Genomic DNA, 24,279 nt, shown 5'->3' on the forward strand with positions numbered 1-24,279 from the left:
TGGCAGTGAAATGGACTTAGAATTGAAGAAGGAATACTCCCACATGTAGTGAACAGTAAGAAAAGAAAAGGGTCATGTAATGTGATTCTTTTTTTTTTCTTTTTTTAAGATTTTATTTTTAAGTAAACTCTATAGCCAGTCCTGGGGCTTGAACTCATGACCCTGTGCCCAAGGGTCATATGCTCTACAAACTGAGCCAGGCAGGCACCTCAAGTAACCTGATTCTTAAAGGTTAAAGACACAGACACTCCCAGTGCAGCATTGTTGAAGAAAGGAGCTGCCCCGCAAGTGAATTTCAAAGAAACACTTGAAGCCCCCATACTTCATAAAAACCTATTTTGATCATTATAAGGCAGAAATCTTTCAAAGATCTATTGTCCTCTCTCTTATTTTGCTTTCTGATTCAGAGCTCTCCCGATGTATATACTACTTCCTTAGAGACTCCTTGCTGAAGGCTTGTAGTTGCTAAAAAAGCACACACTGCTCTTTTAGATATTAATATTCTGTATGTTTTTATTTTTTATTCATTTATTTTTAAAGATTTTATTTATTTATTTGACAGAGCGATCACAAGCAAGGGGAGCGGCAGGCAGTGAGAGAGGGAGAAGCAGACTCTCTGCTGAGCAGGGAGCCCGATGCGGGACTCGATCCCAGGACCCCTGGATCACCACCTGAGTGGAGGGCAGATGCTTAACTGACTGAGCCACCCAGCACCCCTTCCTGTATGTTTTTAATTGCATTTCTCCCCCACCAACTGCTCCTCCTTATGGCCATTAGAATGGTTTTTGCTTTGAATCTTCTCTCTTATTTTATACATAGTCTCCGTGAGACTTGCCTCCAGCCCCCTCTTAGGGAGCAGGTGTGAAGGATTTGTGGCAGCTTTTTCTAACGGGACAGATACCTCTTCCATTTACCTCTGTTGTCTCACCACCGGCTTAAATACAAAGCCTCAGTGGCCTCAGGGAAAGAGAAGAAGTACAGCGTGGCCAAAACTGACTCACAGACAGACATCGCCTGACCACTTGTGTGGTTTCCAGCTTCACACTGTGCACGGAACATCTCTGTGTACCTTCTGGGGATGAGGAGAAGGTAGCATGGAGGTAAAACAGAGCCTAAACTTTGACCTCAGTGCACTGGATCCTGGGGGCAGATTTGGTAACATGAGGGAATTACAGATTCTGTCCTGAAAGGTTCTATGTGACCAGTTCTATTTCCCAGGGTCCCAAAAGCAAGTGGCAGAACCGAGACATTCAATTCAGATGATCCTGGAGGCTCCTCACTGTCCTCTGTGTGGTTTTAAGTTCCTCACCAACATTTTTGACCTTGTGTTTCTGCTTACTTGGTTTTGCTAGGGCTTGGTCTGCCTAATGCCTCCTAGCTCTTCTTCTCTGGGGTAGAATTCTTCTCCCCATATAGTCCACTCACCTGTAGATAAATCTCTCAGTGTCCCCAGCATTGGCTATCTGAGTTCCACATTGGGCCCGGTGTATGCACCTGCTGTATATTTTCAGCATAGTCACTAAGATATTTCCTTATTCAGATCACTCACTTTTCCTGTGAGTCAATTTTATCAAGCACCTCACTACTATATAGACATTTTTTCTTTTCTTTTTTTTTAGAAAGAAGGGGTAAGGGCAGAGAGAAAAGGAGAGAGAGAATCCCCAAGCAGGCTCAGCACAGAGCCCAACTTGGGCCTCAATCCCACAACTCTGAGAGGGCGACCTGAGCCAAAATCAAGTGTCAGACGCTTAACCAACTGAGCCACCTAGGTGTCCCTCCCAAAGCATGTATTTACAGACAGGTTGTGTTTGCGGATTTTCAGACACCTTGCCATCACTCGATGGTCCCCTAGAGCCTCGGGTCAGGAGTACTGCCTTGGAGCGGCATAATTTAATGGCAGAGGCCAGGCTCAACAGTCAAACAGTTGTGGGTTAAAAACTATGACTCTGCAGCTCCCTGGGCCCCAGGATCCTGGCCACGGATCTCAGCCATCCCCCGCCCCCAACGAGACTCCCTTTCTCTAAGGCTCGTTGCCACATTGCCGTGAGATCAGGCACTGAATGGGCTCCGCACATAGCATCAAGGCAGAGCCCTCGTCCTGCGTGGCTGTCTAAGGATGGAGGCTTAAAGGATATATAACGGAGAACTAGGTCCCAGCTTTGGCCATGGGTCACTGGATCCTGGGCTGATGTGGTAACACAACCTGGAATTAAAAGCAGTATTGCGTAATAAAATAAAAAACAAGGACTTGTGTTGTCCAGACAGTAGAGAGACTTGGAACTGGGTTGTGTGATGCCAGCATCTACCTCCCAGAGGCACAGCCCAAGGTCTCCTTCTTCCCACCGCTCTGCACAAGGCAATCCTGGACCAGCAGACCCTTCTCATCTCCCCCAGGTGTGGGCAGGAGTGCTGTAGTCTCTGGACGGTCCCTCTTGCCCTCCTGGTACACACCACCCTCCACCACGGACCCTGTCCTTTCACGCCCTCCACATTCCCTCCCCCTCCCCCAGTGCCCATGGCTCAGGTTTCTATCAAAAAACCAGGAAGCCCTGGCGGACTCTTTCTGGGACTCCCCACAAACCTATGCCAAGAAGGGGGAGCAGTTGTCGTGCCATGTGTCTGGTAGGGAAGGGGGATGCGGACATGGCAGGGAGCAAGAAATTCCCCCTGACTCAGTATACGTAGAACTGTTATGGGACCTCTTTATTGGACTCAAAGTTTATACCTTCTGCAGGTGGCAGCTCTCATAGGAGGTGGCGTGGGGGATCTAGAGCCCCCGTGGGTTTCCTTCTTCCTCAGCAGAAAGTTCCTAAAACTCTGCCAGAGGAATTCTCGGGATCCACCAAGCGGATTGAAAACCACAGATAGAGAGGAAGAAAGGCTCCGAGAGAACATTCCTGTTTACTGGATGGCCTGAAATCCCAGCAGCTGAACGAGGCTTCCTTTCTATACCCTACCTGTTCATTTACTCTCTCCATTCCCCTCATGCAGGCTCTGCTCTTAGCTGCATCCCAGAAAGGATGAAACCGGTGGACAGAGACCCTGTAACTGGCTCAGTGTTCCCCAGCTAGGGAGTGCGGGAGCTTTGAACTCAGGTCTGTCTGACTCTGCTCTGGCAATTAATTACATCCCTTGCTGGAAGGGACCTTGAATATATTAAGTCTGAAGGGCAGACCTAGTCTAATGGTTAGACTTGATAAGAGATTCTTTGGGAAATAATCCTTTATGATAACTCCTCTATCCCAGCTGACATTAGAAATTACATACTAATCTTAAATTAGTTTTCCCATGATGGGAACATGGCTCCTATAGGGTCCGGTCAGTTTTAGGCTGTTCAGATTATAAGTTGTCCTGAAAATGGGTCCCAGCATTTATCATGATTTGGGAAACTCACGGTGTTGTGTGGTTGTTGAGTTACAAGTGTCTTCTGCATATGTTGAACACTCATTCGTGCTCCATGGCTAGAGCAAAGTTCTCTATTCACTTAAAGTATTAGGGTACAGGCTCTTTAATTAGAACTTCTGTTCTGCCCTATGCTCAGAGACTGGCCACTCACAGCTCCTGGATTCAGCAAGTGTTGAGCTGATTTAGCATCTTTGTTGAGCCTCTTGTCCATCTCACCTTTGGTTCCTCCTCTCCATTTTTCTGCTGATGGGTCCCCAGTACCCTAGATTTCTTATGAAGCCCTCTATTCATTTCTTCTTGCTTCTGTAATAAAGGATGCTATACCTAGTTGCTTAAAACAACACGAATGTATTATCTTATAGCCTGGTGTTCCAAAATCCCAAGTAAGTTTCTTAGGGTTACAGGCAAGCGTGGTTGAGCTGGTTCCTTCTGGATGCTCGAGGGGAGGATGTTTTCTTGTCTTTTTGCCAGCTTCTAGGAGCTGTCTTTGCTCTTTGGCTTTTTACCTTTTCTCCCTCTGCTTCCTTACTTGGCTGCCTCTGCTTGGCCCTATTTTAAGGACCCTTGTGGTTATGCAGGCCTCTCCTGGATCATCTCTCTGTCTCAAGGTCTTTATTCACCTGTTCAAAGCCTTTTTCTTTTCTTTTTTTTTTTTTTTACCATGGAAGGTAACATTCACAGGTTCCAGAGAAAGGGAAGGGTCCATATGGCTTTCTCTTTTTTCTTCTGAAGGGTTTTTCAAAGCAAAGCAAGGTTCTGTGATTCCAGGAATGGGACATGAAATGTCTTGGAGCAAAGACATTTGATTCCAGTCTTGAACCTGACGTGACCCTCATTGTCAGACTGTGAACAAAGCACATCAGTTCTCAGGGTCCTATAAATAGGCCTTTGGATTAATTCAGTAATACTGTTTGCACCAGAAGATTGCCTAACTCAGTCAATTTATTTATATTAAAATACAAATGACTCGAAGAAGTTTTGCTGTAGGTTAGGCTTTCCTCCAAAAGGTTGATTTATTCTGAAAATAATAGTTAATCAAATTCGATGTGAGAAGTATTTTCTTTAGGCAAAGAAACATGCTCAGAACTGTTGGAATGACACCATGTTGGCAACCAAGTTCTTTCTTCAAAATTAAGGTCTGTTCAGCTTGGGGCTGGTCACATACATGAGTATAGAGGAGTATAGAGATCAAGGCTTCTCAAAGTGTGGTGCAAGATCCCCCTGAAGTTTTTTTTTAATAAAGATTTTATTTATTTTTAGAGAGAGAGAGAGAGTGCACACAAGTAGACAGAGCAGTAGACAGAGGGAGAGGGAGAAGTAGGCTCTCTGCTGAGCGGAGAGCCTGATGTGGGTCTCGATCCCAGGACCCTAGGATCACGACCTGAGCCAAACACAGATGTTTAACCAGCGGAGCCACCCAGGTGTCCCCCTTCTGCAATTCTCTCACCAGGGACACTTGTGTAAAATGGACATTTCTGAGCCCCCGCCCAAGCTTATAATAAGGGCTCATAATTGACAAATAACAAGCAGCCCAGGGTGAATCATTTCAACAATGAAGATTGAGAATCTCTAAAAAATAATTACTGGTTGTGGGTTATGGGAGACAGACTGAGAAAGGTTATGGTACTCCCCTTTCCCAGCTCATGTCCATTTTGCAGATAAGGAAACTGAGGCATGGTGGGGGGAATGTCTTGCCCAAGTCCCAAGAACTACTTTGTTCAGAGTCAAGACAGCAGGGGGAGTCTCCTGAATTCTTGTTTAGAGCTCATTGGCAGTAGGGCTATGTAAGTTTTTTGTTTTGTTTTGTTTTGTTTTGTTTTGGAATAAACACCTTTTCCCCCCCAGATTGCTTTTCTTTCAACATAATAGCCCCTGCTTCTCAAGAGCTACCTGGTCAAAAAGATGGTTTATAGGATGACTGAACATAATATTTTCCTTAATTGAGTTCCATTATTGGTGGTAGAGAGGTCATCACACAAAAAAGCTTGCTCTTAAATAACCTTTTAAAGAAATAATTTGACTTATAACACATTAAAATAATATTCAATAAAGTCATTGAAAATATATGTGCCTTAAACTGGAAAGTACAGCTTAAAGTGTGCTCCTTTGATATTTATGCCGTAGGACCAAGAGATGTCCTATGCACTCCCAAATTTCTATCTTTATTTATTTATTTAAATAAATATATAACATATTTTTATCCCCAGGGGTACAGGTCTGTGAATCGCCAGGTTTACACATTTCACAGCACTCATCATAGCACATACCCTCCCCAATGTCCATATCCCCACCACCCTCTCCTGTCCCCCCTCCCCCCAGCAACCCTCAGTCTGTTTGTTGAGATTGAGTCTTTTATGGTTTGTCTCCCTCCCAATCCTATCTTGTTTCATTTTTTCTTTTCCTACCCCCCAACCTCTCACATTGCATCTCCGCTTCCTCATATCAGGGAGATCATATGAGAGTTGTCTTTCTCCGATTGACTTGTTTTGCTAAGCATAATACCCTCTAGTTCCATCCACGTCATCGCAAATGGCAAGATTTCATTTCTTTTGATGGCTGCATAGTAGTCCATTGTATATATATATATATATATACCACATCTTCTTTATCCATTCATCTGTTGATGGACATCTAGGTTCTTTCCATAGTTTGGCTATTGTGGACATTGCTGCTATAAACATTCGGGTGCCCGTGCCCCTTCGGAGCACCACATTTGTATCTTTAGGATATATACCCAGTAGTGCAATCGCTGGGTCATAGGATACCTCTATTTTCAGTTTTTTGAAGAACTTCCACACTGTTTTCCAGAGTGGTTGCACCAGCTTGCATTCCCACCAACCGTGTAGGAGGGTTCCCCTCTCTCCGCATCCTCGCCAGCATCTGTCATTTCTTGACTTGTTAATTTTAGCCATTCTGACTGGTGTGAGGTGGTATCTCATTGTGGCTTTCATTTGTATTTCCTTGATGCCAAGTGATGTTGAGCATTTTTTCATGTGTCTGTTGGCCATCTGGATGTCTTCTTTGCAGAAATGTCTGTTCATGTCCTCTGCCCACTTCTTGATTGGATTATTTGTTCTTTGGGTGTTGAGTTTGCTAAGCTTTTTATAGATTTTTGGATACTAGCCCTTTATCTGATATGTCGTTTTCAAATATCTTCTCCCATTCTGTCAGTTGTCTTTTGGTTTTGTTAACTGTTTCCTCTGCTGTACAAAAGCTTTTGATCTTAATGAAATCCCAATAGTTCATTTTTGCCCTTGCTTCTGTTGTCTTTGGCGATGTTCGAAAAAGAAGTTGCTGTGGTTGAGGTCAAAGAGGTTGATGCCTGTGTTCTCCTCAAGGATTTTGATGGATTCCTCTCTCACATTGAGGTCCTTCATCCATTTTGAGTCTATTTTTGTGTGTGGTGAGGAAACAGACCAATTTCATTTTTCTGCATGTGGCTGTCCAATTTTCCCAGAACCATTTGTTGAAGAGGCTGTCTTTTTTCCATTGGACAGTCCTTCCTGCTTTTTCAAAGATTAGTTGGCCATAGAGTTAAGGGACTATTTCTGGGCTCTCTATTCTGTTCCATTGATCTGTGTGTCTGTTTTTGTGCCAGTACCATGCTGTCTTGATGATGACAGCTTTGTAATAGAACTTGAAGTCTGGAATTGTGATGCCACCAACTTTGGCTTTCTTTTTCAATATCCCTTAGGCTATTTGATGTCTTTTCTGGTTCCATATAAATTTTAGGATTGCTTGTTCTATTTCTTTGAAAAAAAATGGATGGGATTTTGATAGGGATTGCATTAAATGTATAGATTGCTTTAGGTAGAATAGACATTTTCACAATATTTGTTCTTCCAATCCATGAGCATGGAACATTTTTCCATTTCTTCATGTCTTACTCAATTTCTTTCATGAGTACTTTATAGTTTTCTGAGTATAGATTCTTTGCCTCTTTGGTTAGGTTTATTCCTAGGTATCTTATGGTTTTGGGTGCAATTGTAAATGGGATTGACTCCTTAATTTCTCTTTCTTCTGTCTTGTTGTTAGTGTAAAGAAATGCAACTGATTTCTGTGCATTGATTTTATATCCTGACACTTTACTGAATTCCTGAACAAGTTCTAGCAGTTTTGGAGTGGAGCCTTTTGGGTTTTCCACATATAGTATCATATCATCTGCAAAGAGTGATAGTTTGACTTCTTCTTTGCCAATTTGGATGCCTTTAATTTTCTTTTGTTGTCTGATTGCTGAGGCTAGGACCTCTAGTACTATGTTGAACAGCAGTGGTGATAACGGACATCCTTGCTGTGTTCCTGACCTTAGCGGAAAAGCTTTCAGTTTTTCTCCATTGAGAATGATATTTGCAGTGGGTTTTTCATAGATGACTATGTCATAGATGACGTAGATGACTTTGATAATATTGAGGTATGTGCCCTCTATCCCTACACTTTGAAGAGTTTTAATCAGGAAAGGATGTTGCACTTTGTCAAGTGCTTTTTCAGCATCTATTGAGAGTATTATATGGTTCTTGTTCTTTCTTTTATTAATGTATTGTATCACATTGATTGATTTGTGGATGTTGAACCAAACTTGCAGACCTGGAATAAATCCCACTTGGTTGTGTTGAATAATCCTTTTAATGTGCTGTTGGATCCTATTGGCCAGTATTTTGGTGAGAATTTTTGCATCTGTGTTCATCAAGGATATTGGTCTGTAATTCTCTTTTTTGATGGGATCCTTGTCTGGTTTTGGGATCAAGGTGATGCTGGCCTCATAAAATGAGTTTGGAAGTTTTCCTTCCATTTCTATTTTTGGAACAGTTTCAGGAGAAATAGGAATTAATTCTTCTTTAAATGTTTGGTAGAATTCCCCTGGGAAGCCATCTGGCCCTGGACTTTTGTTTGTTGGGAGATTTTTGATGACTGTTTCAATCTCCTTACTGGTTATGGGTCTGTTCAGGCTTTCTATTTCTTCCTGCTTCAGTTGTGGTAGTTTATATGTCTCTAGAAATGTATCCGTTTCTTCCAGATTGTCGAATTTGTTGGCGTAGAGTTGCTCATAGTATGTTCTTATAATTGTTTGTATTTCTTTGGTGTTGGTTGTAATCTCTCCCCTTTCACTCATGATTTTATTTGTTTGGGTCCTTTCTCTTTTCTTTTTGATAAGTCTGGCCAGGGGTTTATCAATCTTATTAATTCTTAAAAAGAACCAGCTCCTAGTTTTGTTGATTTGTTCTATTGTTTTTTTGGTTTCTATTTCATTGATTTCTGCTCTGATCTTTGTGATTTCTCTTCTCCTGCTGAGTTTAGGCTTTCTTTGTTGTTCTTTTTCCAGCTCCTTTAGGTGTTGGATTAGATTGTGTATTTGAGACCTTTCTTGTTTCTTGAGAAAGGCTTGTATTACTATATATTTTCCTCTCAGGACTGCCTTTGTTGTGTCCCACAGATTTTGAACCATTGTGTTTTCATTATCATTTGTTTCCATGAATTTTTTCAATTCTTCTTTAATTTCCTGGTTGACCCATTCATTTTTTAGAAAGATGCTGTTTAGTCTCCATGTATTTAGGTTCTTTCCAAATTTCCTCTTGTGGTTGAGTTCTAACTTCAGAGCATTGTGGTCTGAAAATATGCAGGGAATGATCCCAATCTTTTGATACCAGTTGAGACCTGATTTATGACCCAGGATGTGGTCTATTCTGGAGAATGTTCCATGTGCACTAGAGAAGAATGTGTATTCTGTTGCTTTGGGATTGAATGTTCTGAATATATCTGTGATGTCCATCTGGTCCAGTGTGTCATTAAGGCCTTTATTTCCTTGTTGATCTTTTGCTTGGATGATCTGTCCATTTCAGTGAGGGGAGTGTTAAAGTCTCCTACTATTATTGTATTATTGTCGATGTATTTGTTTGATTTTGTTTATATAGTTGGCTGCTCCCATGTTAGGGGCATAGATATTTAAAATTGTTAGGTCTTCTTGTTGGACCGACCCTTTGAGTATGATATAGTGTCCTTCCTCTTCTCTTATTATGGTCTTTGGCTTAAAATCTAATTGATCTGATATAAGGATTGCCACCCCAGCTTTCTTTTGAAGTCCATTAGCATGTTATATTGTTTTCCACCCCCTCACTTTAAATCTGGAGGTGTCTTCGGGTTTAAAATGAGTTCCTTATAGGCAGCATATTGATTTTTTTTTTTTTAATCCATTCTGATACCCTGTGTCTTTTGATTGGGGGCATTTAGCCCATTAACATTCAGGGTACTATTGAGAGATATGAATTCAATGCCATTGTATTGTTTGTAAGGTGACTGTTACTGTATATTGTCTCTGTTTCTTTCTGATCTACTACTTTTAGGGTCTCTCTTTGCTTAGAGGACCCCTTTTAATATTTCCTGTAGAGCTGGTTTGGGGTTTGCAAATTCTTTCAGTTTTTGTTTGTCCTGGAAGCTTTTTATCTCTCCTTCTATTTTCAATGATAGCCTAGCTGGATATAGTATTCTTGGCTGCATGTTTTTCTCGTTTAGTGTTCTGAATATATCATGCCAGTTCTTCCTGTGCTGCCAGGTCTCTGTGGATAGGTCTGCTGCCAATCTAATGTTTTTACCCTTGTATGTTACAGACTTTTTTTCCTGGGCTGCTTTCAGGATTTTTTCTTTGTCACTAAGAATTGCAAATTTTACTATCAGGTGATGAGGTGTGGACTTATTTTTATTGATTTTGAGGGGCATTCTTAGCATCTCCTGGATTTTGATGTTTGTTTCCTTTTCCATATTAGGGAAATTCTCTACAATAATTCTCTTCAATATACCTTCTGCTTCCCTCTCTCTTTCTTCTTCTTCTGGAATCCCAATTATTCTAATGTTGTGTCGTCTTATGGTGTCACTTATCTCTCGAATTCTCTCCTCGTGGTCCAGTATTTGTTTATCTCTCTTTTGCTCAGCTTCTTTATTCTCTGTCATTTGGTCTTCTATGTCACTATTTTTTTTTTCTTCTGCCTCATTTATCCTAGCAGTAGGAGCTTCCATTTTTCATTGCACCTCATTAATAGATTTTTTTATTTCAACTTGGTTAGATTTTAGTTCTTTTATTTCTCCCGAAAGGGCTTTTATCTCTCTGGAGAGGGTTTCTCTAATATCTTCTATGCCTTTTTTGAGCCCGGCTAGAACCTTGAGAATCGTCATTCTGAACTCTAGATCTGTTATATTACCAATGTCTGTATTGAGGGGCTGGGCTAAGTAATCCACTAGGGTTTGCTTTCGGTAGCTTTTGTTCCCTGAGCGCGGGAGGACGGGAATGAAGATGGCGGCCTCCCAATCTCCTGCCTGGAGAGCTCCGGGTCCCGCTCCTCAGTGCACCCTCAGAGAAAAGCACCTAACCGTCCCTGTCTCCCTGGCCTCTGGCTGCACTCAAGGGAAAGCGCTCAATCACTCGCACTTGGAGAAAAGCGCCGATTGCTTCTGTCTCTGTGGCCTCCGGCTGTGCTCCGAGCTCATCCAGCCTGCAACCGGTTCAAGGTAAGTCCGAGTTGAGAGCTCACTTCTCGGCTTTGTCGCTGTTGCCGGCTTCCCTGCTCTAATACCTGCGAGCTCTGAGACACTCAGACACCCCCGGACCTTCTGTGACCCTGCGGGACTTGGGGTTATGCTGCCTCTGCGTGGGCTTCACTCCGGTTTAGCCTCTGGAGCAATGTCCCTCCTTGGAGCAGACTTTTAAAAGTCCTGATTCTGTGCTCCGTTGCTCCGCCGCTTGCCAGGAGCCGGCCCCTTCCCCCACGGTCTATCTTCCCGTCGCTTTGGATTCACTTCTTCGCAGGTTCTACCTTTCAGAAAGTGATCGATTTTGTTTCTAGAATTGTTCCTCTTCTTCTCTTTGATTTCCTGTTGGATTTGTAGGTGTTCACAATGGTTAGATAAGCTATCTAGCTGATCTCCTGTTACCTGATGTCGTCTCAGCTTGCTACTTCTCTGCCATCTTGACTTGCACCCCCCATATTTCTATCTTTTTATCTTTATTAACAACTTAAACATCCCTATAAATCTCAATCTTAGAAGTTCATATGACATGATTGAAATGAAGTTAATTACCTATGAAGAGTGAATGAAAGTAGGAAAGACAGGAATGAGGTATCTCTGAGAGTAATTTTAAGGTAGATTCGACTTTTGAACCGTGTTAATGTTTTACATCTTCCAAAAGGAAAAATGAGTTGCCGAGAATGGAGAAAACCCCTAAAATCTGGGGACTTGAAATACACGTCAAATCTGTAACCACAAAGAATAAATAAAATATTTATTTATTAATTTATTTATTCAATACACTATTATGTATGATCCTCTGATTTTATGCTGTTAGTGGGATATATTCTCTCTTTCTCTTCTTTCTCTCTCTGTGTTTTTCTTTTTTTAAAGATTTACTTATTTATTTGTTTGACAGACAGAGATTATAAGCAAGCAGAGAGGCAGGCAGAGAGAAAGAGGAAGCAGGTTCTCTGCTGAACAGAGAGCCCAATGCGGGGCTTGATTCCAGGATCTGGGATCATGACCTGAGCTGAAGGCAGAGGCTTTAACCCACTGACCCACCCAGGTGCCCCTTTTTTTTTTTTTTTAAGGTTTTTTTTTTTTTTTTTTTTTTTTTCTTGAGAGAGATGGAAAGAACCATTTCGCGGGGAGGAACAGAGGGAGAGGGAGAAGCAGACTCCCCACTGAGCAGGGAGCCCCATGTGGGTCTCCATCCCAGGACCCCATATTCATGACCTGAGCTGAAGCAGAGGATTAATGGACTGAGCTGCCCAGGCACCCTTAGTGGGATATATTCTAGAGCAAAATGAATTCCAAAGAAAGATTAATTTGGTAAGTTTAAGTGCTATGGGTATAGTTTTGATAAATTTTATGTATTAGTGGATTAATCAAAGAATGCATATATTGTTCTTGGAAGCCAGTGTTCACTTGTGGAGGTGGGAAAATAAATATATGGGATGAAAAAGGAGAGAGGGCATTCTTGCTTTGGATGTGTCAGTCTGAATATATTGTATATGTAGGGATGTATGTATATTGTGTGTGTGTGTGTTCTATGCACCTAATAGGTCTAGAAGTAAAGAGTCCCCAGTGTCCAAGTTTCAGTGGGATACCTAGATTCTAGGCCTTGGTTTCTAAACAGAATAGACTAGGGTTTCTTAACAGAAATTAGAGATTCTGAGTCAAGGAAAGGTATAAACTCGGCTTAAAGGGCTGTGCTCTATCAGACAGTAAGAAAATGGAGAAGGCAACAGGTTCAGGAAAGGACTCCCACTGGCCAAATTTGGATAATGTGAACATCAAAAGAATAGCAACAATAACAAATTAAACATTTAATTAAAAATGAAACTATAAGGCCCCAGTGATACATGATTTTATGTGTTTATATAATTTTGAATATATCCATCTTATAGATTTTTAAAAAATATTTGTACTATTTTCACATATATAAGCATATGTATTTACTTTTATTAAGTGCTTCAGTAAATACATTTCACTATTGCTATCGTTATAACCGTTATTTCATATGATTGCATAAAACTGAGTAGACCTGTAAATTCTAAACTGAATTCTTCTTCTTTTTTTATTGAAGTGTAATTAACCGTGTGTTATATTAGTTTCAGGTGTACAATATAATTCATCAGTTCTACACATTTTCCAGTGCTCATCACAATAAGTATACTTTTTTTTTAAAAAAAGATTTTATTTATTTGAGAGAGAAAGAGAGAGAGAACAAGCACAGGGAGGGGCAGAGGGAGAGGGAGAAAAAGACTCAACTGAGCAGGGAGCCCGACACGGGGCTTGATCCCAGGACTTTGGGATTAGGACTCGAGCTGAACGCAGATGCCCAGCCTACTGAGCCAGCCAGCTGCCCCTACAAGAGTGTACTCTTAATCCCTATGGTCTATTTCGCCCGTTCCCCTAACCCCTCCCCTTTGGGAGCCACCAGATTTTTCTCTGTGTTTAAGAGTATGTTTTTTTTTTTTTTAATTTGCCTCTTTTTCCTTTTGTTCATTTGTTCTTAAATTCCACATGTAAGTAAAATGATACAGTAGTTGTCTTTCTCTTTCTTCTGACTTACTGCATTTAGATTATAGTCTCTAGATCCATCCAGGCTGTTACAAATGACAAGATCTCCTTTTTTATGGTTGAGTAATATTCCATTATATGTATTTTTATATATGTGTGCATATATATATATATATATATATATATTTATATATGTGTGTACACACACACACACACACTGCATTTTCTTTATACATTCATCTCTGGGCATTTCACTTGCTTCCTTGTCTTGCCTATTGCAAATAATGCTGCCGGAAACATGGGGGTGCATATATCCTTTCAAATTAGGCACTGAGTATTATATAATACATGGGTAAATTTTATGTAATTGGGTAGGTTTTATAATTTATACCCAAATGGGGTTCGTTTTATAGATTTGTGAATAGTCACAGGATTTTAGCCATAGGAAAGAGTTCAGGGAATATTTGGTTTAATATTCTATTCATGATACAGTTATTAAGTACTTGACAGGACTGACCTAGACCTGGTGCCAGGTGTAGACTACTCAGCTCTAGGGGGAGCCATTGACCTAATGGTTTGTTGTGCCGCAAATCACATTTGTCGCATCACCCTAGTTCCTGGGGACAACAGTGAAGAAGACAAAACAGCCCCAGACCTTGAAAGCTAGTCAGTCTAGAGAGGAAAATAGACCCATGTGATACATAGAAGTGATAAAAAAGCAATAGGACCGGTTTCTATGCAAGCTCCTGGGACAGGCACCTACTTAGAACTGAGGAATGAGTTACATCTTTGCTGAGGTCTGAATGGAGAAGAGGCTGGGGAGAGCACAGAAAGGGGCACGAGAGGGAGGAAGAACTGCTCACAGCACGATGGAAAGCACTGGCCGGTGAGGCAGAGGACTTCGCTCAGGGAGTGAAAATGGTCCTGTTGCACGGACAAAGAAATGCTACAAAAAGCTAGAGGCTACAAGAGGTAAGGTGACTTGTCCTGTGTCACCTTCTCCATTGCCTCCTCTGATTCCTTCATGAACAGGTTAAATTGCGGTTGATTCATTCATCCCAAGTGCAGTGATCTTGTCGGGAAACATGCTACTAGAGTTTGTCAGTGGCTGACTGGGGCAACTGTGCCCTGCTCATCTTTGCCCACCCACAGAGCCTGCCCACGCTGGTTGTTTGCAGTGTGTTTTCACTGATGTTTTGGTTGTAGAGGTCTTGAGGTCTCCAAGACAAAATTGTCTCCAAAAAAAATTTGTCTCCAAGACAAATAACTGAAACCTGAAGAATTACTACAGAAAGATGTTTGTTCCGGATGTGAGGTACCTGCATATTCAAAAGCTAAAAGCAAAAGCAAAGAGGCTAAGAGCAAAAACATAGCACCTTCTTGGTCAGCATCCTGTTTGCTGGGTCTGTTTGCTTCCACTGTTTTTTCTGTCCACAGTTGATACAAGTCATCTGCGAGTCAAAATTGAATTGCCAAAATGACAAGTCAATCTTAAGAGAGCCTTAAAACCTCAAGATACATTGTATTTCCATTTATAGCAATGTTTAAATAATAATGCTTTTGTTTAATCAGATGATCTTGTAATTTTATTTTAAGAAATCAAATATATTTCACATAAATTTTTTTGCTGTCAGAATACTAGGGTAATTTGTTGCTAATGGATTATCATATTTGCTTTCTGCTTTTATTAGGTTTATGCCATTTTCAGGAATTCAAGTTAGCCCTGAAGGATGTTCATGAATGTCTAAGTAAGTCCTCAGTCCTCAGCTGCTTTTACTTGGCAAATATATGTTTAATTTCTTTGTCTGTGTTAGTTTAAAACAGAACCTGTAATTCTCATCCTCATTATCCTTTTTTAGTTTTTCTAAGATGGTCTATATTCTGTAGTTATTCTAAGGTATATTCTACATTTGAAGATGCCGTATATTCTATATATTGTTTCTGTCAGTCAGATATGATTGTTCATCTCTTGTTTTTCCAAGGTTGTTACCATGGTCTTAGTGTAGTTATTCAACTTGTGTTTGTTTAACTGACCATGCTGCTGAAATATCTTCCTAATATTTTATTATGATTTTATTCTCATCTTTGCAACATTTTACTCTGAAAAATTTCAAGCAAAACTGCAAGTTGAAAACATTTTTCACTGAACAGCCATGTACCCAACATCTAATTTCTACATTTAATGCCTTACCCTACCTGCCAATCCTTTTTAGTTGTTTTTTTTTTCTTTTAAACTTAATTCTCTTGGATTTTCTGGGTCAACAATTAAGTAGCATGCGAGCAGTAATTTTTCCTTATTCATATTAACAACTCTTGTTTCTTGGCCTAAATCCAGAATTTTTTTTTTTTCAAAATTATGGCCACCGTTGACTTTGAATTAGAAGAATATGTCCCATAATTAATTCAGCACGATGTTTGTGGTGGTGACTTGGCTTAGATGTTCTTTTTTATATCAGGGAAGTCTTAGTATTCACAGTTTAAGAAATTTTCACCAGGGATAGGTGTTGAATCTTTTAGGTAACTTTGGACATTTACGAATGCTCAAGGCTTTTCTCTTTTGATTTATCTCATTGACTTATTAATTGATTTCATCATTAAATTAAGAAATGTTTCTTAAAATTTTATTTTGTCCCAGAGACCTGTGCTTGGTACTGAGTTTATAGTGGTAAGGAACTTCAAAGGTCCTGATTCCTGCCTTGTAGATGTTACTGTATGGTGTTTTTATGATAAGTGGTAAAAATGGGTGTCCTGTTAAGACATCTTGTCCTTAATTGAATAAAATCTATTTGGTCTGAGTATTTTGTTTTTTTTTTCAATATGTGGGTTATGTTTGCTTCATAATTTGTCTCTTTTTCTGTGACCTGGAAATTTGCACAGCATAGATGACATGGCATGAAAATTAGTTCATGACATGAGAATAATTTCTTCTTTGAGCATCAGGAACAATTCATCCAGGGAACCTGGGTGGTTCAGTCAGTTAAGCATCTACCTTGTGCTCAGGTCACAATCCTGGGGTCCTGGGATCCAGTCCTTCATTGGGCTCTCTGCTCCTTTCTCTCCCTCTTCCCCTCTGCTCTCTCTCTCTCTCTCTCTTTCTCCCTCAAATAAATAATTAACATCTTAAAAAAAATAAAAAGAGAAAAAATTTGTCCAGGCAAACTTCTAGGTCAGTTCTCTTTAATTCCAAATAATTTTTTTCCAGAAATTAATCAATTATACTTAATTTTTTGATTTCTTCACATTGAGTTGCACAGGAAATTCTCTAAAATTTTAAAGTATTAATGATTCTTAATTATTAATATGTATTAATTATTAATTCCTTCTTAATTTGTAATGCTTATAAAATTGACACTCTCTCTATTTCTACCCTACAGAAACGCTATGTCCTTACAAGGGAACTGGTCCTATGTTTTACATAAGAATATACAGAGACTGTGGACTCTGAGAAACAACTGAGGGTTCTGGAGGGGAGAGGGTGGGGGAATGGGTGAGCCTGGTGGTGGATATTAAGGAGGGCACATATTGCATGGAGGACTGGGTGTGGTGCATAAACAATGAATTCTGGAACATTGAAAAGAAATTTTAAAAAAAGGGAAAAAACCAAGACTATACATAATATGACTATTTTTGTATAAACAAAAAGGATATACATTATACATATACAATGTATGTACAGGATATATAGTAATTACACATTTTGTGTTAACAAAAGGGTTATATATAAAATCTGAAATTTTGTGAGTCTGTTAACCATAGCTAACTTTGTAGAGAGAGAAAGGGCTGGGAAGAGTCTTAATTTTATACTTTCTTGTACTGTTTTAGTTTTCTAAACTAAAACGTGTGCATTCATCCCTATTTTATTTTTTTGAAAAAGTCAATAAGAGTTCTCTGAATAACAGGATAATGACCCGTAATGATTATGGGCCATGGTGCTTTCTTTTTATAATTTTCTGTATTTTAATAAATCTGGCAAATTTTATTTAAAATTGTAGGCATGTTATTTTATTTTATTAAAAATTTTTTTTATTAGAGAGTGAGAGAGAGCATGAGTGGGGAGAGGAGCAGAGGGAGAGGGAAAAGCAGACGCCCGTCTGAGCAGGCTCCCTGCTGACCCTAAGATCATGACCTGAGCTGGAGGCAGATGCTTAACTAACTGAGCCTCCCAGGTGCCCTAGACATGTTATTTTAAAATTACTTGTGAGGGGCGCCTGGGTGGCTCAGTGGGATAAAGCCTCTGCCTTCGGCTCCGGTCATGATCCCAGGGTCCTGGGATTGAGCCCCGCATTGTGCTCTCTGCTCAGTGGGGACCCTGCTTCCTCCTCTCTCTCTCTCTCTGCCTGCCTCTCTGTCTACTTGTGATCTCTGTCAAATAAATAAATAAAATATTAAAAAAAATAAAAAAATTACTTGCGAATGAGCCACATCTTTATCCATTCTATATACAATGGAATATTACTCAACCATTACAAAGGCTGAATATCTTCCATATTTGTGGACATGAATAGATTATGCTGAGTGAAATAAATCAATCAGAGAAAAACAATTACCATATGGTTTCACTCATACATAGGACAAGGACTAGTACAGAGGACAGTAGGAGTGTGTGAGTGGGGAAATTGAATGGGAAGAAATCAAAGAGGGAGACAAACTTCTTGACTCCCAGAAACAAACTGAGGGTTGTTGGGGTGGGGAGGATGGGGTAACTGGGTGATGGGCATTGAGGAGGGTGTGGGATGTGACGAGCACTTGGTGTTACACTGAATGAATGAATCATTGAACTTCATTTAAAAAATGAATGATGTGCTATATCTTGGCTAATTGAATTTAAATTAAAAAGGTAAAAAAAAGTGAATGTCTCTTCAAATTCAGAAGGAAAAGAAAAGCCGTAATAAATTGGGGTAGTAGCTAGCAGAAGCACCTCCTTTCAAGAGTGCAGACCTCTGTGTCCCTATAATGATAATATGAATCTTTGAGGATCAAGAAGAGGAATAAATCTGGAAGTATGGTTGCCAACAGACTTCTTCCAGAGAGTGAAGGAAAAAGGGCGAGGATATTGGCAGTCTCTAGGAATCATCTGCCACCCAGGCAGCCAGCCTTTGAACTTTTAATAAGCATCACAGATATTTTCTTTTTCCTTTTTTTTTTTTTGTAAGATTTTATTTATTTATTTGACAGACACAGATCACAAGTAGGCAGAGAAGCAGGCAGAGAGAGAGGGGGAAGCAGGCTTCCCGCAGAGCAAAGAGCTTGGGGCTCGATCCTAAGACCCTGGGATCATGACCTGAGCTGAAGGCAAAGGCTTTAACCCACTGAGCCACCCAGTCGCTCCATCACAGATATTTTCGATTCAATGATCTAACAACTATGGCTTGATTAAAAATTACTAAATTACTGATTAATTATTTTGCTGTCATTTTAAAGTTGGCTATTTCTTTCTGTTTTGCTCTAGACTTTATTATCCCCTAATTTCAGAACCATGTAGTTAAACACTGATGCTTCTTCACAAGTGAAAGAGTGGCAGTTCTATGAAGGAAAAGTAGAATTGATGAGAGTAATAGTGTCTCCCCTTCTCACTTGGCAAAGCCTAGGTGATCTTTCTCTACATCCCTGAACAAATTGTAGCTTTGTCAGAATTGTAACTGGGGGTCTTAGAAGGCATCTCATTTACACAGCTAGCCTTATAAGACCAAATTTTTTTTTTAAATTTTTTATTTTTTATAAACATATATTTTTATCCCCAGGGGTACAGGTCTGTGAATCACCAGGTTTACACACTTCACAGCACTCACCAAATCACATACCCTCCCCAATGTCCATAATCCCACCCCCTTCTCCCAAACCCCCTCCCCCCAGCAACCCTCAGTTTGTTTTGTGAGATTAAGAGTCACTTATGGTTTGTCTCCCTCCCAATCCCATCTTGTTTCATTTATTCTTCTTCTACCCACTTAAGCCTCCATGTTGCATCACCACTTCCTCATATCAGGGAGATCATATGATAGTTGTAAGACCAAATTTATATGATAGAAAGACAGCTTGGAAGATGCAGGCAGATAGTGGAAACCACTGTAGAAGAAAAATAAATGATCACTTGATATACCCGTATAGACACAGATGTTGAGAATCAATAGAAAAAAATCAGAAAGAGAATCCATTTCCAAGGCCAAGGCTGACACATTATTTTATCAATGCATGTTTAAGAAATTTGTGTTGACAATAATTGAATTTTTAAAATTATGATATTATTTATTTATTTGACAGAGAGACACAGCAAGAGAGGAAACGCAAGCAGGGAGAGTAGGAGAGGGAGACACAGGCTTCCTGCAAAGCAAAGAGCCCGATGGGGGACTCGATCCCAGGACCCAAGGGTCATGACCTGAGCTGAAGGCAGATGCTTAACAACTGAGCCACCCAGGTGCCCCGGAAGTAGTTGACTTTATACCTTTCAATAAGAGTCTTAAAAACCATGGTATTTGGGGTCCTTACTTTAGAACATCAATGATCTGATGGTCAGGATTCAAAATTTGAAGCTATTTTAAGTCTACACACACACACACACACACACACAAATCCCTTGTGCTCTGTCTTCCAGTCAATCTCCACATTTTTACTTCCTTCAAAGATTCGTTTTTCCTTCTGTTGAACTTCACCAAAAAAGAAAAATTGTATGTTTTGGAGTAGGATCCTGGTTTTTTGGTCTCAGCATAATGGTTCTCAGGTTGATCCAAGTCCTTGTATATGTCAGTTTATTCTTCTGATTTTTGAGTAATACGCTATTGAGTGAATAGGTCAACATTGATCAGTTCTTTTTTTAAATTAACATATAATGCATTATTTGCTTCAGGGGTACAGGTCTGTGATTCACCAGGCTTACACAATTCACAGCACTCACCATAGCACATACCCTCCCCAGTGTCCATCACCCAGCCACCCCATCTCTCTCATCCCACCCCCCAGCAATCCTCATTTTGTTTCTTGAGATTAAATGTCTCTTATGGTTTGTCTCCCTCCTGATCCCATCTTACTTCATTTTTTCCCTCACTACCCCCATGCTCCCCTGCCCTGCCTCTCAAATTCCTCATATCAGAGAGATCACATAATTGTCTTTCTCTGATTAACTTATTTCACTCAGCATAATACCCTCTAGTTCCATCCATGTCATTGCAAATGGCAAGATTTCATCTTTTTGATGGCTGCATAGTATTCGTGTGTGTGTGTGTGTGTGTGTGTGTGTGTGTATGTGTGTGTGTGTATCACCTCTTTTTTATCCATTTATCTGTTGATGGACATCTACCTAGATGTAGGTAGATGTCTACCTACCATAGTTGGGCTATTGTGGACATTGCTGCTATAAACATTCGGGTGCACATGCCCCTTCGGATCACTACATTTGTGTCCTTAGGGTAAATACCCAGTAGTGCGATTACTCGGTGATAGGGTAGCTCTATTTGCAACCCTCTGAGGAACCTCCATACTGTTTTCTAGAGTGGCTGTACCAGCTTGCATTCCCACCAACAGTGTAGGAGGGTTCCCAGTCTCTGCATCCTCGCCAACATCTGTCACTTCCCGACTTGTTAATTCTAGCCATCCTGACTGGTGTGAGGTGGTAACTCACCGTGGTTTTGATTTGTATTTCCCTGGTGCCAAGTGATGTTGAGCACTTTTTCATGTGTCTGTTGGCCATTTGGCTGTCTTCTTTGCAGAAATATCTGTTCATGTCTTCTGCCCATTTCTTGATTGGATTATTTGTTCTTTGGGTGTTGAGTTTGCTAAGTTCTTCATAGATTTTGGATGTCATTTTTGAATATCTTCTCCCATTGTGTCAGTTGTCTTTTGGTTTTGTTGACTGTTTCCTTTGCTGTGCAAAAACTTTTGATCTTGATCAATAGTTCATTTTTGCCCTTCCTTCCCCTGCCTTTGGCGATGTTTCTATGAATAAGTTGTTCCGGCTGAGGTCGAATAGGTTGCTGCCTGTGTTCTCCTCAAGGATTTTGATGGATTCCTGTCTCACATTGAGGTCTTTCAACCATTTTGAGGATATTTTTGTGGGTGGTATAAGGAAATGGTCCAGTTTCATTCTTCTGCATGTGACTGTCCAATTTTTCCCAACACCATTTGTTGATGAGACTTTTTCCTATTGGATATTTTTTCCTGCTTTGTTGAAGATTAGTTGACCATAGAGTTGAGGATCCATTTTTGGGCTCTCTATTTCTGTTCCATTGATCTATGTGTCTGTTTTCGTGGCAGTACCATGCTGTCTTGATGATTACAGGTTTGTAATAGAGCTTGAAGTCTGGAATTTTAATGCCGCCAACCTCGGTTTTTTTTTTCAACATTCCTCTGGCTATTTGGGGTCTTTTCTGGTTCCATATAAATTCTAGGATTATTTGTTCCATTTCTTTGAAAAAAGTTGATGGTATTTTGATAGGGATTGCATTAAATGTGTAGATTGCTTTAGGTAGCATAGACATTTTTACAATATTTGTTCTTCCAATCTGTAAGCATGGAACATTTTTCCATTTCTTTGTGTCCTCCTCATTTTCTTTCATGAGTACTTTTTAGTTTTCTAAGTACAGATTCTTTGCTTCTTTGATTAGTTTATTCCTAGGTATCTTATGGTTTTGGGTGCAATTGTAAATGGGATTAACTACTTAATTTCTCTTTCTTCTGTTTTACTATTGGTGTATAGAAATGCAACTGATTTCTGTGCACTGATTTTATATCCTGATACTTTACTGAATTCCTGTATGAGTTCTAGCAGTTTGGGAGGGGTCATTTGGGTTTTCCACCTGCAAAGTGTAAGAGTTTGACTTCTTTGCTGATTCAGATGTTTTTATTTCCTTTATTTCTTTAGTTGTCTGATTGCCAAGGCTAAGACTTCCTTCTAGTACTATGTTGAATAGCAGTGGTGATAGTGGAGAGCCCTGCCATGTTCCTGACCTTAGGAAGAGAGCTTTCAGTTTTTCCACGTTGAAAATGATATTTGCTTTGGTTTTTCATAGATGGCTTTTATGATATTGAAGTTTGTACCCTTTATATGTACACTGTGAAGAGAGTTTTGATCAAGAAAGGATACTGTACTTTATCAAATGCTTTTCAGCATCTGTTGAGAGTATTATATAGTTCTTGTTCTTTTTTTTTTCTTTTATTTATTTTCAGCATAATGGTATTCATTGTTTTTGCACCACACCCAGTGTTCTATGCAATCTGTGCCCTCTCCAATACCCACCACCTGGTTCCTCCAACCTTCCACCCCCTGCCACTTCAAACCCCTCAGATTGTTTTTCAGAGTCCATAGTTTCTCATGGTTCACCTCCCCTTCCAATTTCCCCAACTCCCTTCTCCTCTTCTTTTATTGATGTATTATGTCAGATTGGTTGATTTGCAGATGTCAAACCAACTTTGTAGCCCAGGAATAAATCCCACTTGGTTGTGGTGAATAATCCTTTTAATGTACTGTTGGATCCTGTTGGCTAGTGTTTTGGTGAGAATTTTTACATCCGTGTTCATCAAGGATATTGGTCTGTAATTCTCTTTTTTGATGAGGTCTTTGTCTGGTTTTGGGATCAAGAAAATGCTGGTCTCATAAAATGAGTTTGGAAGTTTTCCTTCCATTCCTGTTTTTTTGGAACAGTTTTAGGAGAATAGGTATTAATGCTTTTTTAAATGTTTGATAGAATTCCTCTGGGAAGCCATCTGGCCCTGGGCTTTTGTTTGTTGGGAGATGTTTGATGACTGCTTCAATCTTCTTATTGGTTATGGGTCTGTTCAGGTTTTCTATTTTTTCCTGGTTCTGTTGTGGTAGTTTACATGTCTCTAGGAATGCATCAATTTCTTCCAGATTGTCAAATTTGCTGGCGTATAGTTACTTATAATATGTTCTTATTATTGTCTGTATTTCTTTCATGTTAGTTGTGATCTCTTCTCTTTCCTTCACAATTTTTAATTTGGGTCCTTTCTCTTTTCTTTTTGAAAAGTCTGGCTTGGGGTTTATCAATCTTATTAATTCTTTCAAAGAACCAGCTCCTAGTTTTGTTGATTTGTTCTATTGTTCTTTGGGTTTCTATTTTATTGATTTCTGCTCTGATCTTTATGATTTCTCTTCTCCTACTGAGTTTAGGCTTTTTTTTTTTTTTTTTTTTTTTTGCTATTCTTTCTCCAGCTCCTTTAGGTGTAGGGTTAGGTTGTGTATTTGAGACCTTTCTTGTTTCTTAAGAAAGGCTTGTATTGTTGCATACTTTCCTTTCAGGATTGCCTTTGCTGTGTCCCGGAGATTTTGAACAGTTGTGTTTTCATTTTCATTTGTTTCTATGAATTTTTTCAATTCTTCTTTAATTTCCTGGTTGACCCATTCATTCTTTAGAGGGATGCTCTTTGACCTCCATGTATGTGGGTTATTTCCAACTTTCCTCTTGTGGTTGAGTTCTAGCTTTAGAGCATTGTTGTCTGAAAATATGCAGGGAATGATCCCCATCTTTTGGTACCTGTTGAGACCTGATTTGTGACTAGGATGTGATCTGTTCTGGAGAATGTTCTATGTGCAGTAGAGAAGAATGTGTATTCTGTTGCTTTGGGATGGAATGTCCTGAATATATATGTGATGTCTGTTGGGTCCAGTTTCATTTAAAGCCTTTATTTCCTTGTTAATCTTTTGCTTAGATGATCTGTCCATATCAGTGAGGGTGATGTTAAAGTCCTCTACTATTATTGTATTATTGTCAATGTGTTTCTTTTTTATTTTTATTAATTGGTTTATATAATCATTTATATAATGATCCCATGTTAGGGGCATAGATGTTTAAAATTGTTATATCTTCTTGTTGGACAGACACTTTAAGTATGATATAGTATCCT

General features: G+C 39.8%; 1 protein-coding gene across 6 annotated transcripts in view; it reads left to right on the top strand.

Moving 5' to 3' along the window:
• The window catches only part of KCNN2 (potassium calcium-activated channel subfamily N member 2), a 477,186-nt gene that overhangs the window by 39,915 nt on the left and 412,992 nt on the right, over positions 1-24,279 (top strand). For 2 of the 6 annotated variants that reach the window (XM_082723557.1, XM_082723555.1), the window contains exon 2: positions 15,120-15,176. The exons of 3 other annotated variants lie outside the window; for them this stretch is intronic. The gene's annotated coding sequence lies outside the window, so the exon portion shown is untranslated. Of the gene's footprint in view, positions 1-15,119; positions 15,177-24,279 lie in introns of those variants that run through there. One more of the 6 variants, XM_082723558.1, reaches the window with a different exon arrangement.

Source organism: Mustela nivalis (genome assembly GCF_964662115.1).
Source record: "Mustela nivalis genome assembly, chromosome: 3".
Taxonomy (NCBI): domain Eukaryota; kingdom Metazoa; phylum Chordata; class Mammalia; order Carnivora; family Mustelidae; genus Mustela; species Mustela nivalis.